The 17,175-nt window shown below is 39.9% G+C and overlaps 1 long non-coding RNA gene across 1 annotated transcript; it reads left to right on the plus strand.

Moving 5' to 3' along the window:
• The first annotated feature begins 2,666 nt into the window (after positions 1–2,666).
• LOC138107392 (uncharacterized) lies at positions 2,667–7,194 on the plus strand. Its single transcript, XR_011149477.1, has 3 exons — positions 2,667–3,339; positions 3,450–3,530; positions 6,561–7,194. It is a non-coding gene; the product is annotated as an uncharacterized lncRNA (long non-coding RNA).
• Positions 7,195–17,175: the final 9,981 nt, after the last annotated feature.

Genomic DNA, 17,175 nt, shown 5'->3' on the forward strand with positions numbered 1-17,175 from the left:
CAAGAACAAATATAGCTAGATTAAAATGAAAAGCATTGCTACAAAGCAGAAAGCACAAATAGTGGTTTTTCTTCAGTAGAAGATAAACCTTCAGCAGGAGGCCTGATGGGATTGCTTTAGGCAATAGCCTCAACTAGTTTCACTAACTATTTCACTGGAACTTTTATCTTAATGGGGCTTCAGTCTTTGTATGTAATACTTATACACTGAACCTTGGCTTTCAGTGCTGCTAACTTTTAGTAGAAAGGAACAAGATTAAAAATCATACCTGGCAAAGTCACAGTATGATGTGTTTCCTTCAGTAATTATCTTCTAAAGGAAAATATAAAACCCTAGAAAACATTTTGGGTGTCCGTTGTATCAGATAACATTATTTGGACTATTCCAGTCATTGTTTTTTCAAAAAACTGGGAGTCTCTCATATCATTCAGTTCCAGAATGGGTAACATAAATTGCTGCTGCTTCTCTGCAGCTGGCCTGGGGACTGCAGGAGCTGGGAGGAAACTGGCTGGGTCTACAAACGGTGGGAAATATTCAACTTTGTGAGATGGCTCTGTTTCCAGGCAAGGGATGACATGTCATGTGGAGGAGACTCCTCATCTCACTCACTTTTTAGATCTTAGTTAGCACCGTGTGAACCTCCCCACTTCAGCCCTTGTGGTATAACCATGTCCATGTGCATGGTGGCTTTTTGTCTGCCTGTAAGATGAGACAATTTTAAAATTTAACAGAAGAAGTACTACTCCAGAAAATAACTTCTGTTCTCAGTGGCTGCATCATACACTTTCTTTTGTTTACTATAACAACCTAAAGCTTGGTAGGTGTTCTCACTAAAAGCATGACCATTTGTGATATTTTGGTACATTTTTAGAGATAAAATTTCATATTAGTTCTGATTTGATTTCCTTACCTTAACCTCAAACTTTATTAAAAATATAAACAAGGGTTTAGGAAAATATCAGACATGAAATCAGAGAGCTGATACTAGTTTAATGAGGTGGCAGTAACATGCATCCTCTAATTATCTAAGGAGAACAGAAGAGTAAATTTTTACCCAATGTTTTCCAACATGAAATGTCTACAAACAGTATTAAAGTTAGTAAAATATTTTAATTCCCAAAATAGGGTCATGAGCAGTAACTGTAAAATTAATTGCAAACATCTCATCTGTCGTAAGTGTTACAATTACTCCATTCACTAAGATTTTTTTATAGCACCCCTGTCCCATTACTGCTCTATTGCACTTTTCTAAACTTGATTTAGAAAAATAAAGAAGAAAATTTGCTGCAGAAAATATTAAGATAGCTAATTTAAGAAACAGAACAGCTTTTCATTAGCCGTCATATGACTGGTATTCATGACTTACTGGTAATTATATCAGAGATAATACATTGCAGTTAGAAAATTTTCTAATTGGCTTTAATAAGAAAGAATAGACAAAGCGGATGAAAAGAACTGAAAAGAATGCTATTGGTATCATTAGCTAAAATGAACAAGAGCCTCCCAACTATCTGCTCAGTTATCTTAAACATCTCCAATTGTAAGAACTTAGATCAATTAAAAGTGCCCCAAGTTTGAGTACCTATTGCTCACAGCTAACAGTACATTTCAGTGTCTCATGCTCTACCAGTGAGGAGGTGCACAAAAAAAAAAGGGAGGAAACTTGGCTGGGAAGGCACATTCCATACTAAAGAATGTCATGCCCAGTATATTCATTGGGGAGAGTTTGCTAGGAGCCACCAATTGCTCTTGATGGACAGACTGGGCATTGATTAGTTGGGTGGTGAGAAATTGCATTGTGCATCACTTATTTCTCCTGGGTTTTATTTCTCTCTCTCTGTCTCTCTACCTCTCTTTCATTGTTGTTATGTTATTCTTATTGCTATTATTGTGGTGGTTACTTTTGAAATTTACTTCTGTATTAAACAATTCTTAACTTACAGGTTTTACCTTTTTTTTTTTGATTCTTCTTCCGATCCCACAGGGTGAGGGTGGAGGGAAGTGGCAGAATGAGTGAACAAGCAGCTGTGTGGTGCTCAGTTACTGCTGGGGTTAAACCATGATAATGAGCAGCAATTGCAGTCACCTTAAATCTTGTGTTTGGAGCACCCATGTAGGCATTAAGTGCATTGAGACCCTGAGCAGGTCAGAAGTTTGTGATAGATCTGCTTAGGCTTCTTCTTATAAACAACCTCTCTAAAGCAATTTTTTCTTAGAACAACAGTCGGATCACTATCTTTAATGACAGAAATCTCCAATTGACGAAGTGTAAACAGAACAAAGCAGAAAGATTTCTGCACAATTCTTCCCCTGGCCCACAGTGTCCTTGCTTCTGGCTCTCTCTGCAAAGTTGAGTGTATGCCACTTACCCTTGCACAACCCTCCCTGCAGTTCCTGGATCCCTGCTGTGGCTCTTTGCTTCTGTGCCCTGCCACCTCTGCCACCCTCTCCCTCTCCAAACAGGTTCATTTTCTTCCCATTGCTCCCCAGGCTCCAGAAGAGCCATGTGACAGCTTCTTCTGAGAGGACTACAACATGAATTTAAACAGAGGAGACAGGTGTGGTCACACCTGGCCACACCACTCATTTCACTTAATTTAAATTCACCTTTCCAAACCTGCAGGAGGCAGGCACCAGGGTGTACAGAAGGCTTGGGGGGAGTGGAGTGGAGTGGTTGAAACCCTCCCACTGTAGCTGAGTAGATCTGTGAAAGAGAAGGCACAGGGAAAGAGGACACAGAAGTAAAACAGGCATATTTAAGACTCCACAATAAAAGATGTGGAATTCCCACCTTCTGGTCCCTGTGGGTAGTATTTTTTCTGTTTTAATTCAGTGTGGATATGGCAGACAGGACAGTGCTTGCTGCACTGCATGCTCCTGGCTTGCAGGCTGTCTTCCCTTATGAGAAGTGACTGTGTGAGGTGAGACGTTCCAAGAAGCTTGGGAGCCGACTCCTGCCCTTGGAGCAATCTTCCTGTTGCAGCTGCAGCAAGGAGCTGGCAGTCTGTGGCTCCGGCAGAGAGGGTGCTGGCAGCGACAGGAGCAGAAAGCCAGGTCATAGGAATGAAGGAAGAAAAGCTTTCTGTGGAACAGAGAGGCTGTTGTGAAGGTTGATGCACCTCTGAAAGAGACTGTATTTCATTCAAAGGTATTCAGCATTGAGTTAAGAGCTACCAAAGTGCCAAAAATGCCTTCTGGTCTTTAAAGCATTCTAAGGCATCTTACATTTCTGGCTAAAGACCTTCCTATCTGTAAAAATGCCTTCTGCACCCGTGTGCAAGAAAAGTACCTGAAACCTTGTGGATAAGTTTCTTCCAGGCAGCTTTGACTGTCCTGCTGGTAAGTCAATTTGAGTGTGTTTGTAGTAAAACTTTAGGCTCAAGGCTGTCTCTGTAGCATCTTCTGTTACTATTCCTCTATTAATTATAGTTTTTATCTATATCTTGTAGATGCTTGAACCAGCTGGACTACTTAACAGATCTCAGGAGTAACCCATAAAATTGGCTTGATTTCACTTTTGGGACTTGCAGGTATGTTGACCTTTATCTGTAGGAAGCAAAGGGACCAAGAGATGAGATAGTTCCACAGGAAAGCCTGGAGAGGGAGAGAGCCCTCTTTCAGGTACAACCTGCAAACCAACTGAATGGGAAAACCTTTGTTGGAAAATTCTTCTCCCTCTAATTAATTCCCCTCCCAAGAAATGTTACTAAGGATTTGCTTCAGTCATGAATTTAGAGGACAGTGATTCTATTTGGTTTTGCCATTCCTCACAGATTTTAATAAAAATGCAGTCCTCCAAATCCCCAAGCCTGGCTTTCAAGCCTTTCTGTTGGTCACCTTGTCCTTCTCCCACTGCCACAGGAGAGATAAACAGTAACTAGTAGTTGACCTGTATATTGGGCTTAATAACCAGAAAGATTTGAGTTCTTGGCCTGCTTGGTTATTTTACACTCCCTTACTCTCCACCCTTTCTAACCCTTAACTTCCACCCTGGTAGAGAAGTCACTGGTGGTCTGGGAAACTTGGGCAGGAAGTTCTGTGGGTTCCTGCTGCTCCCAGTGACCCTTCTGGACTATCACTGGTGAAAGTCCCTGAGCATCTCCTGGTTTCCATCTTTGTGCATCTCTCTGACTACCAGCACCCTTCTCCCAGTCAGGATTCTCACTACCTTCTTTCCTGGTCCTCTTTCTTCTCTCCAAAACCACATTTTCTCTTTGGAAACCCTAGTGTTTCGGCCTCCTTTTTTTATGGGCATCCCAAGAGCAGGGTTCTCCCAATCTAGTTTATATGCAGAAGCATGATCATTATTCTAGTTGTTGGTCCTGATGTGTGTCTCTTTTGTACCCAGAGGGCTCAAGACATTTCACTGCTATTTAGTCCAAACTTAGGGAAAATTTAGAGCCAACTTGTATTAGTTGCAGTTAGCAAGCAGCAGGCTTCAGCTTGAAACCTCAAAAGTGCAATTTTGGACTTTTGCTGAAACACACACACACACACACACACACACACACCCCCGCACCCACCCCCAGTTATCTGGCACCTATTGCCCTTCACAGTTTAAGATATTTTTCACTTGTGACACCCATGTATATTCACCCTTTTTCAGTGAGAGAGTTCTCCAGCATGGATCAGGTTTGTGCAGTTAGTTCTGCCATGTCACAAGATAGTGAAAAGGCTCCTGCTCCCTAACCTGGACTTTCTTCCCCACTTCTGCTAAACTCCTATATCTTTAAAACACAATTCAAAGCATTATGCTTGCTGCATTCCATTTCCTCTCTTCTTCCCATTTAATTTGCTAGTTCAAAATAGATTGCTATAAAATTATACTACTTGTATGTTTTGTAATGATCTCTTCTCAGGTAATGAAAAGTAGGGGTAAGCTCTGTCAAGTGAGTCATAAGATAATACCAGGCAATTCTCTGCCTGAACACAATTGCTCAATCCAAGTGCTGATACAGATCAAAGTACTACACAGATTCTTTCCCGAATAGATGTAAGAAGAGACATTTAGATTTCATTTCTGACCCTCCCAGGTTCTTACTTCTATTAGAAAAAGACTTAATCAGATGTCTCTTCAGTAAAAGGGGAGGGGTGCTTAAGTGATTTATTGTGTCTTTTAGGAGAAAGGATGTACTTAGGGGGCTTACAATTTTTAAAAAGGGTCATTTAAGATTTGCAATAAATGTAAGTATTATTTAGAGTGGTGATAATTCTCTTGAATTTCATCTGAATGCAATCACCAATTTATTGAGTGCTGAATGTCTAGGAAATAAGCTGGTAAACAGGTAATTAAATGCCTAACTGCATGGGCACAAAAAGCTAAAAAATGAGCTAAAGGCATTATTTTGTTTTATAAAGCACCTGTAAGAATGGGTAGCTCTTCCATTTTCTTTTAAGATCCTGGGTAATATTACTTCACCTTTGCTTGCTTTCTTTAGTTTCAGATTTTAAGATCAGTTGTTGTTTGAATCTTATTGCAATAGAAGACAGTGAGAGTTGTTAGCTAGGGAAGCTGCATAGCCTGAAACATCCCTTGTAGTATACCTAACCACAAAACAATGGGATGGAAATTTGCATACATTTTCATATATTTGAATAAATATATGGATAAACTATTACAAACACAGATTTCAGTTTAAATTGTGTTGCAACAGAACTACAGTTTATTGTTATTCTTTTCTTATTTCGAGTTTTCTTCATTAACCATAGCCTAGAATAGATTTAAAATAGTAGTAATAGAAATAACTCCTAAAAGAAAAAAGGAAGCAGTGTTTCTCCATATTGTTCAGTTATATCTCACAGTAGGTTCTTCATATTTTCCTAACTAAGTATGAATTTTGCTTTTGTGAATAATCACATGGCTGTGGCTATAGCATAAAATTTCCACCTGACATGGTGAATGTAGATATGGAATTTTCCCCCAGTATTTCTGTTCCATAGTGCAGTAAAATTAAAGTACAGCTGGGACTGAAGAATATTTTTCTGACTGGTTTTAAACATCTTATCTTCAGCCTTGTGGCTCTAGATATTGAGTTCATCCCTAGTACACACAGAATTACATTTTGGGGGACAGTTTGGTACTTGGCATCTTTGAACATTTGGACCTCAAGAAAAACCACTAGAGGATTGATCAAAAATAGGTCAAGGCTCTTGTTTAGGAGCAAGCAGTAATTAGCTGGTGGAGACTTTCTAGGCAGAGGAATCTGATAGACCCAAATATTCCTGCAATGTGCCTTTCTTATCCCACAATACTAATTATAATTTATTACTTTTTAAGAAAGGTATTTCAAGGCCATTTCACTTTTTAAATAAATACGATTGTATCTCAATCTCAGTGTTAGTTTCCAAGGCATCAAAGACATTAGAACTGAAGAATTTCTGTTTGCTCCATATCTGACATGGGTTCTCCTCACTTTATATACCTCTTTTCTGTGCTGAACTCATGGTCCTCCCTTTAGGCAAAACCCATGCCTTTCAAAAATCTTAAAGTGCTTTGGGTAGCACAGAGTTTCTTATTATATCATAACAAAATTATGATCCCTGTTTTTGAATTTTTGCAGGAGAATAACAGAAAAATCCCTATGTAGACACGATAAACTGTTCCACTTATTAAGTGACGAATTCAGTGATAAGACTGAACACGACTTGCACAACTGTCCTTGTATTCAGCTTTGAAGACAAGATTCTGCAGAGCAAGGACATCAGAGTAATCATAGATTGCTTCAGACAAATAGTGCACAGACCACTTCATAGCAATAGTGTTGAACATACCCCTATTTACACTGAAATCTCAGGAGTCTGAAACAATCTTCGCTGAATCCAATGGTTATTTTCTCCATTGATATATCTTGTTTAACTGTTGCATTAAAACCATATTTGGGCCACAGCAGCACTTAATAAATGCTCAGATCCTGTAAAACATATTGACTTTATCTGTATTTCCAAGCAGGGAGTCATGGAGTCCAAAGAAACTCCTATCTGTGTTAAATGCCAGCAAGACTGTCCTTGGGGTTGGCCTAAGACCAAGACAAAGCTCATTTCTGTATGGAAGCTTAAGGTGATCCCTTAGGGCACCTTCGAAGAGGATCTTTCTGCAGTGTGAATGAGCCCAGACTCTAGAAAAGAGTTTTAGGTAACATACTTTTCCTGTGGCTGCCATAATGGAGAAAAATAGATGAAATCCCACTCCATTAATTCCAGTGCTTTATACCTCTTTGTGTAATTTTATTGAAAATATGGTATACCTAATTAATGAAGGTGTTTTTCTTAGAGATGGTTCTTCTACATCCTGAAAACATTTACATAGCATATAATAAAATTACTCATGGTTTTTCATATGGAGAGTATCTTCCTTAGTGTTTTGGTCATAAGGGTCTTAACAAGCTCATTAACATGAAAACCAGTATCTGCCAGAGGGAAATGTTTGAGGTTCAGCATCCCAGCCATTAATTCTGGGAAACATGACCCACTGGACAACCCAAAGTACTTTTGGGAATAACGCATGGAATTGCTTCAGGTTTGTACATAGCAGGGCACAATGGGGGCTTGAGCCTGATGAGCACTCCAGCGTTGTAAGAGTATCCATACTTCAACAGCTGGAATTAAAGCAAGTAGTATGAAAACTGTGTCTGTGATAGCTCAATAAATACACACGAGGTTCAGAACACTAGTTAGGGCCAAATAACATAAACTCTGCTGCCTTTCAGTTATCAACAGGTTTTTATACATCCTTTGTTACTACCTTGAAGAAAATGTAGCTATTAAACCAACACTGTGTCTTTTCTTCAATGATACAAACATTTGAGCCAGATTTTTGTTTATTATAAGACCACTTAAACTTTTGTAATTGTGAAGGGATTTTAAGATGGGTGGTCATCAGAGTACTCCTGAAGGGCACTGGTATTTGCCAGAATCAGGTCCTTAATATTGAAATTTCATCTAAGTGTGAAAGCTGTAAATAGACAAAAAATTCTGTCACATGACACATATGCTAAAACATTTTCCAAGGCAATTTACATTCTCATGTCTTCTTTCCCAGATTGCATTATTAAAAAGGGAAATAGGAAATAGATACCTAGAATTAGATCTTTCACAGATGAAAATACAAAGTTAATTGTGCGGTGTAAGGCATGCAGGGGTAGAAAGACACCATGACTTTAACAGCAGGCTAAAGGGATGCAAGGATTCCTGCTTAGTTCAGGAAGCCTGGAGAGGACAAACAGACTGCAGTATCATCTGGGACCCTACTGTAAGCACCAGTACTTGCCACCTTAAAGCCAGGGGGAAAATCTGCATTCCCTTCAGTAGAAAAACAAAACATTACAGCTTAATATGCATCTCCACTGAAAAATAGGTGGAAAACCTTGCATTCAGATGGTGTGGAGATGGATTGTAGCACAGACACTTCTGCCATAAAAATTCACACCTAGTCTTTTGCCATGACTGGCAGTCACAGACTAAGAGGCATCACCCAGCAAGGACTCTGCAAAAATTATTCCACCTGCTTTTTAAAAGCACAAAGTGTCTGAGAACTGATGTGACAGACTTTTAGGTTTGTGTTTGCTCTTTTTGCTGTGAGAAACTAACTCCATATATATATATTTAAGTCAAATAAAATTATAATTTATTAATTTTTGTACTTGTCAGCTAATTTGTTCTCCTACATTTAAATATCTGATCTTCCCCGACTGCCATATCACACCACTAATGAACTTCAGTACATATTATAATTCCAGCATGTTTCTTTCTTTACTGAATTTAAATGCTACTTTTTCTGGACCTTCTAGGGATGCTTACACAACCACGTGTATATGAACATGTGCACTTGCTCATGTGTGTGTGCTCAGCTTGTGTCTACGACTCCAAAACATCCAAGACAGAATATTTGAAGCTGGTATTCCTAGTTTCCTCTCTTATCCTTGCAATTATTTTATCTTTGTTGTGTCTGGGTTACAACTTCAGAGCTCTGCTGTGTGTCATATTTTGTTGGTTCCTCCTCTTGGAGTTCATGTGACATCACAAATATCAAGTCTGTGATGCGTTCATCCAGACAGCTCTGCAACAGCCAAAGTTTGGGGTGGATGTACAAGGATGTTCATCATCCTCTCTGCAGCTAAAGTTAGGCATTTGTAGAGTGAATGCAGCCAGAAGCAAGACAACATTTCCCTTTCCAACAGCACAATCAAAAAAACAAACACACCTGACATACCTGCAGAAAACAGAATGGAAAGGGTACAAGATGTCTGAATCAGTCTCCTGGATTATTGAAACTTCTACCATAAATACTGTTTATCACTTCTATCATTCCAGAAAAATCCCTACCACAACATGTTATAAACTACTTAGAAGCTGCCTCATGAGGTTTTGAGCCACCCCCATCACAGGGGCAGCAACCTCTGAGAAGGAAGCCAGCAGACAGATAGGAGCAGAAATCTTGTCAGCTGTTTGACTTTAATCCACTGATGCTTTAGAGTCAAAACCCTAAACACGCAATTTTCCTTGCAAACAAACATTCAATATATAGTCAGCTCTCCATTATCCCTGGCAGATTATCCAGTTTGTTGATAAACAGTGCCACAATTGCAGACATCCACACTGGCTCTGTGCAGGCTTGCCCAGGTCTGGCAGAGCTTATTAGCTTAAGCTCTGCAAAAATACTTCTGCACAGCTTCCAGAGCCTGCTTTGGGTGCCTCCACATTGGGTTGCTGGAACCAGAGTGCAATGCAGACATCCAAATGGGTCCACAGGAAGCCAGCTCATGTCCAGCAAGGCTTCAGATTTTGCCAGCCCTACATTAACACCAGCTCATACAGGGGTTAAAAACACAGATAGTTTTCTGTAATTCACCCTTTTCCTGCTTGTTCCCATTAATTCATTTACATAGTTATTGTGAGTTCAGCCTTACGCCACAAGAAAGCTCCCAGAAGACTTTAGCCTTCGCCAGGGAATGCACTGAGCAACATCTAATTAACCCCAACCAAAAGCAGGTCCTGGGGACTGTGGCGAGGAGGGAGAGCCAGGGCCATGTTGCCAAGTAACTGTAGGAAGACAGTCCTGGAGCTGGTTCAGCTCCTTGCTCCCCTGCGTTCTTGTATTTCAAGCAGAGCACCAGAACTCCCTCTTTAGGAAATTTTAAATACAAACAAATTCAGTGTTCATGGTGTCCTTATCAAGTAGAGTGGATGATCGGATTTAAGGAGACCCTGGTGTCTTGAATTTGCAGGGAGATACGCACTGGAACATGACCAAAGTTAATAAATTATAAAATGCTTTGGTATAACTCAGGCTGGAAAATATTACAGAAACATGATGTACTGCTATTTTCAATCCTCATGCCCTTTCAGGTTTTTCTCTGTTTGCTGAGATACCCCAAAAGCATGCTAATTATTGCACAGATGTGGGATTTTTTTTCACCAAATTATATTGACATTATCAGCTCAGTTTATTTATTCATCCAAATGGCTGCCAGCTGCAGAGAGATCTGTGGTTTTATTACTCACCTATGCCAGGCTCAGACTGGTGGCTAAGGGGTGAAAGGTCCCACATTAGATTACTGATCCCTTGAGCCAGTCAGTCCTTCAGACCAAGCACTTTCTAATGCATATGTTGTACCACATAATCAACTCACTTTTCAAGGTGACACCGTCACAATTTTTAAAAAGAGAAGGGAAATAGCAAGAAGGTGATGTTCATAACTGCAGTAACCCGTTTGTCTAACACAGCAAGTTTAATTTCTGGGGTCACATCTCTCCTTCATTTCTAAAGTTCACGCAAGCATGCCAGGTAAATGAAAATGAGGAGAAACATATGCAAGCTTCCTTCAATTTATAGGTGCATATGCAGATACATTTATACGTATCTGTATATGCACACAAACATTTGCACATGCACTTTTGCAATGGAAATATTAGCATTTTCAGGAAGATTTTTGTTAAGTGATTTATGCTAACTGCTTAGGAAAAAATGATTCTACCAAACCTGGGAAAATAAAAACAAAGTTATTTATTCCAGGGTGGTCCCACTCAATCAAAATGCTTTGGTTTATTGAGCAGAAATATTTCATTTGAATCATACTGATGTCAAGTTGCATCTGCTCACCACCTCATGGAAGTCCCACTGGAACTGTGATGCAGATGCTACCTATCTCCATGATTTCTCGTGGACTTCCTGGGTTGGATGTGATGCTATGTATCTTCCCCTATGGGCAAGTCATGTAGGAAACGGAATCTCATGGTTTGCAAGGCTGATGATAAATATACTACAGCAAATTAGCCCTTGCTGTAACGCAGGGAAAAATATGACAAGCCAAGTACAATGCCCATGAAGCTTTCCTTTGGAAACTGAAGAGTTACCATGCATCAAACATTTCAACTTGATTCACTACACTGAGATGAAGTATTTCAACCTGGGATTGCAGAAATAATTAATTTCAATTAAAGCACTACAGAAAGTACTGCATTATGTACAAACTAATTGTTTCAACTTTCTGACTTACAATAAATTTAGATATTTTGACTGCAGAGGAGAAAAGAAGGTTAGAAATTCCTGGGGATTTTTAGCTATATCAAAGAATCTGATTCCAACTCAGATATAGCTCAGATCGTATTAAAAAAATTTCACTCCACATACATGGATTCTGATTTTTAGCTTACCATAAGATATTTCCTCTGCCCATATTCCCTCACACTCCCTGTGTAGCAAGCAACAGAACTGAGGGCAGGACAGAAGAGGAGGGCATACCAACCTCCTCTCACACACAGCTTGATATCTAGAGGGAAACTCGGCAGGACATAAAGTTTACATGCATAGAGCCAACAAATCTGCATTTCCTTATGCATAGTAACCAAAAGAACCTTATGGTCAGCTTCAGCTCATTGGAATTCAGAGATATGTCCCATACAGCCAGAAGGGTAACAGCAAGTTTATCACCAAGACCAAGACTGCAGAGCGAAGCTGCCCAGCCAACACGAGTGCCCTGTTCTCATGGGCCCTGGTGAGTCGGCGTCATGAGAGAGCTTTCTGCAAGAAAGGGGAGGCTGGTTCTCTAGGGCACATTATGATTTCAAATTAAAACAATGCCAAAGACTTTGCAAATATATGATGAAGGGCAATAGGACAATAGAAGTATAATTTTGATTAGAAGTAAGGAATTCGGGGAGGTCTAATAGTAATTTGGGAACAATACAAGACACAAAAGGACACAGAGAAGAATTTAAGGTAGAGAGCACTGACATACCAAGTGTTAACTTTTTCAGGAATCAGTAAATACCTGTTTTTTCCCAGCCTCATGCTTTTTGCATTTCCAAAATTCTCACTAGGCAGTGCAATTGCACAAGTACTTCCCAGTCTAGGAGGGATCAGGAAAGAAATGTAATTACTCTTATGAAGACTCCTCTTCATAAAACATTTTATGGATGTTGGGGTGGATAATGTGGCCCTAATTACTTAAATAAGTCACCGGGTATAATTTAAAATTGAGACCTAGATACAACTGACTGTTTTGACTGTTTACTCTGGAAGTAAATGTGGCTAAGAGTGGCACACACTTTCCATTTTGCCTACGGCAGTAAAAACCCCTCAAGCCAGCCCTGTCAGGAGTGGTGCTGACATGCATTAATGGTGCAGTTACCAGTAGATAATAAAATGCAATTAACAGATCTCATCACTAGTCCTTAAGTGAGTGCACCACATTGCAAAATTTCGATATGAATCTCATAATTGGTGCAACATCCCACAGTACCAGATATCCTGGATTAATCTTACACAGTCTGTTCTGGTTTATACTGCACCATGATTTTCTAAAGATTGCAAACCGAGACCTGACTGACCTCCCGCCCTAACATGTGTAACAGCCACAGTGAAGTTACTGGTCTCACATAACTAAGCCTTATGGCCAAAAGCTCTGGAGGGGAAAGATAACTGTACTCCCTCTGTTGGTAGAAAAGGAAAAATGATGCTAAAAACATCCTAATCCACAAAGACCACCTTGTCTGTGAATGTTTTTTGCTGCAAAACTTTTGATAAAGTGGATTTAGGGAGACAAAAGGGAGCTGTAAAAAGGAAATGTAATTCTTATCATATATTTAATAAAGAAATTATTACTACAAAATTTTGGAAATTTTTTTTGCCTTTCTGTGAAGGTCTTGCTGTGATGACTAATACATTCTGAAGAGCTCTGCTATGTCACAAAGAAGACAGGAGAAAAAAGGAAGTCCATCCTTATTAAAGTGGCATTATCAAAATTTGACTAGATAGTGATATTGCCTAAGCAAGATCAGGCAAACTGCTCATTTTGGGCAGGAAAGCTCTGCAGTCTGGCCATGCTGGGACCAAGGGATCTGGTTAGATAAGACAGCAAATTGCTGAGGATGACCAGATTGTTGTGACCCTCCCATACCCCATGAGCTACACTACAGCCATGAAGAACCAGGTTTTTTGCTGTTTTTGAGGGAAGTATCAGTGTTTCTGGGGTGGCAGCTGCTGCTGTAGGAGAGCAGCCAGCAAAGCCCTTGTGCTGCCTAACTCACTGGTAGCAATAGGAGCAGGAAACTGATCTCCAGCTTCCTCTCTCAAGTCACCTTTCCTGCAGTATATCTTTCTTTCCATTCTTATCTCCTGGTGTTAATCTTACTTGTAGCCACATTATAATTGTTGGTTCTGCATGTTTCATCTGCACTGGGGGTGGAGTAGATAGAGGTAGATAGTTGCATTGTAACTTGACCTGCACTCAGGTGATGGGTTGTAGAGGGGCTGGCAAAGATATGAGTACCTAGAGAGATGGATGGAACATCAACACTTAACTCATTGAGAATTGCCAGGCAGGTTTTGGACATGACAGGCACCTCTGTGTTCATGACAAGTTGTTGCTGATGGCATCTCCCTTGCTAATGGCCTGTAACTTCAAGTCCTGTCCTTCACAGATCTTTTACTAAGAAAGCTTGTTTGGGATTTGAATTCTTCACGGACATGGGCTTTACTGGTCAAAGTTATGGGAAGAAGCCAAGCCAGGAGGCGAGGGTCTTGTTCACATTGCCTCCCACATGCACTGATATATGACACAATGTTCCTTTCTAATCTAATTTATTTGCTTAATAAGAAGTGAAGAAAAATTCACCTCTGTTGTAACTGCATGTTCTTCTCCTTAGTAGGTACAGATTTACTACTTATGACAGCTGTGATCTTTGCCTGCTCTCCTGTCCATTTCACTGTGTTCGCACCTGGGATGGTTACTTGGTACTTCATTCCATTGCTGCTGCATCATCTGAATTTTTAGGGTGAAGGTTTTCAAAACAAATTAATTTGCATGATTCCCATTTATGTCAACTCCATACCATCCCCATCTCTGCAAACAAACAAAAAAGAAAAAATATTTTTCCTCTAGCCAGTTGAAGTAAATAACGACCATCTTTTCAAAAAGTAGCTCCCCTTACCTTTTATTTTGAATGCTTAAAATACATTATTAAATCACCTAAATGCATTACGTATACAAGTTCAATAGATGTGCTAAAAATACTATAAAATCACTGATTAAGTTATGATCTACTGCATTCGAGAAATGGCCATCAAAAGAAAAGTAAGGGTTGATTCTGTCAACAAATGAACTAAACCAAGTCATAGGTACATTTTCTATCTGCACATCCTTAACAACCATGAATAGCATTGCCAAGTGGATAGAGAAGACCAGACTCAGGACCACAAATAGCCTTTGTGCTGAATGATAAAACACAATATATCCCTCTCTGACTCTGATGGGTGAAAAAATACGTGTAGGATGATAGGGGCCAGGAATAAATAACAGTAGAGTGCACTGTTGAAAAAGAATAGTCAGCTGCTTTCGTGTTTAAAAAAAAATGAAAAAAAAACCAAAACCCAACCTTAATACAACAATTATCATTAAGAATGATTTTTCCACCACCTAACTGACAAGTAAATTATCACGTCTGTACCTGCATGTTGAGTTCCTGCTTCACCTTCACCAGTAAACAAAGAGGGGAAAAATTGCTTTCAGTGACAATTTTTTTTCCCAAAAAGTCAAGCTGTTTGTGCTTTTTTCTCTTTTTCTTTCTCTACATGTTTTGTTGTTGAAAAAAATCAGATATAATTAGATAAAGTGGTAGCATAAAGCCATGAGAGCTTTTGCTAGAAATCAGGGAAATTGTGTCTCATTTACTGTTATCCCTTCAGTTATCTCCCTCCATCAGTGCTTTACTCCTATAGCCTTCCCTAAACATATTAAAAGGTTAATTAATATTTAATAAAATAAAAGCCTTTATTCTACTTTATTGAATGTTGAAGAGGTATTAATGAGCAAATGGATACTGTTGTCAGGTCACAAATATATGGAGCCTATGGATCCATCTAAATTCTGCTCTACTTCCCTTCTTTATTTCCTGGCATTTCAAAAGAGAGAAACGTTAAATCTTTTTTCCTCTTTACTACTCTTTTATGAAACAGATATCTGGAGAAATTAATTTTTAAAAAGGAAGGACAGTGTTCTTACTGCAGCTTTATCAGAAGACAACAATAATTAGGTATCACAAATAAACAGACCAACATAGAGGAGGCTCATTGTAAAATTTTAAAAAGCTCCAAAATGCTGAAAACATCAGCCTGATGAATCACATCCCAACAGGACCCATTAATGGCATCCTGATGTAACCAGCTTGTAGACAAACATTCATGGAACAAACACCTAAAGGTAGATGTGTCGTAACACGGGTATTCATAATTCTGCTTCCTTCTACACCCAGAGGTGTCTCAGCCTTGATGGAGAAAAACAACTCTTATGTGCTTGCAGCCAAGGAAGATCCAGAAACAACTATCTCGTGGCTCTTCCCTGGGAGGCTCCATCCAGCAAGTTTTGTTGAAGGCCTCCCAGAACATCTCAACCCACACCCCCCTGCTAGACTATTACAATGTAGGAGCCTAACACCACCAAGTGGTTCAGCATTCCAACACTGCTTCACCAGCCTTGGCAGGTCCCTCGGGTGCCCCCAGACAAACTCTGAGGGAACCAGCTGTGTGTTTGCTGCTTGGGTGCTGCAGGTCTCAGCCCAGGACACAAGGCTGAAATGCCAGCAGCCTAACAGGTCGTGAAGGAGCCGAGGAGCTGAAACACCACTCCAGCAGCAGCTCCAGGTGGCAGGACAGGGCAAACCACTGGCTGTGCAAACCTCTGGGGTGGCTCCAGGGGGATCTGCCACAGCTCATGAGTCAGGCTGCTCAGTGGTGAGGATGAACACCCAGATTGCAAGAGCCCTAGGTTATAAGGGCTTACTTCTCTTTTCTTTATTTAAATTATTTTTTCTCATCTGGTAATCTATTTCAAGGTGGAGATATTCTCACCCTATCCTATGAAAGCTATTCCATTGTACAAAACCCAGAATTCAAGGTGAGCGGTCAGGAAGAGAGGCTGCACATTACTCTCTAGATCTTCTCCTTGGGAAAGGGAGGAGTGCCAGCCCCTTGCTGCTGCAGCTATATATGTCTTTTATGTGAAAAAGCCATTAGACTGAAATCCAAAATTCATGAGAGGAATATGTCTTTCTTTCTTCTTAGCTGACTGTAAAAGCAGAGTATATAGCAAAGAAGCTAACAGAAAATGCAGATGCTGATTGTCATGTATGAAAAAGGAAGAAATTTTTTGCTATTTAAAAGAAAAGGTTTGGTATCAGTTTATATTGAACAAGAGATTGCTTTCTTATTTATACAACTATAACCCCATCTGCCTTGGATAGACTTGATGTACTGACACACTGTCCTCCCAGTTCTACAGATGCCAGGGAGCAGTTCCTGTCACCAGATTCCTGTGACCTTCTGCACAGGCACAGGAGGTTTTTCCCTTCTTTATCCCTGCATTTTGCAGCCTCTCTCCTCCAGGTAACCCTAAGAAAAGCACAGAGTGTCATCTGAAGTCAGAACTGAGAAGCATCCTCTTAAAATACAGTGAGGCACACAGGTTGCTGCAGATGCAGGACACTGTCAGTGCTGAATGCTGGCTTTAGCTTCATTTTCAAAGAGCATTACAGTCATGTAGTAAAACTCAAACTAAAACTTTTTGATCTTTTACACCATTATTTATGTTTCCAAATGAAAGTTTAAGCAACCCACAATTTTGCTTGGCGAATACAGCAAGCTTTGGGGATCACTTTCAAAAACGCCTCATTTGCATCAAT

The sequence above is a fragment of the Aphelocoma coerulescens genome, chromosome 3 (genome assembly GCF_041296385.1).
Source record: "Aphelocoma coerulescens isolate FSJ_1873_10779 chromosome 3, UR_Acoe_1.0, whole genome shotgun sequence".
Lineage (NCBI taxonomy): Eukaryota > Metazoa > Chordata > Aves > Passeriformes > Corvidae > Aphelocoma > Aphelocoma coerulescens.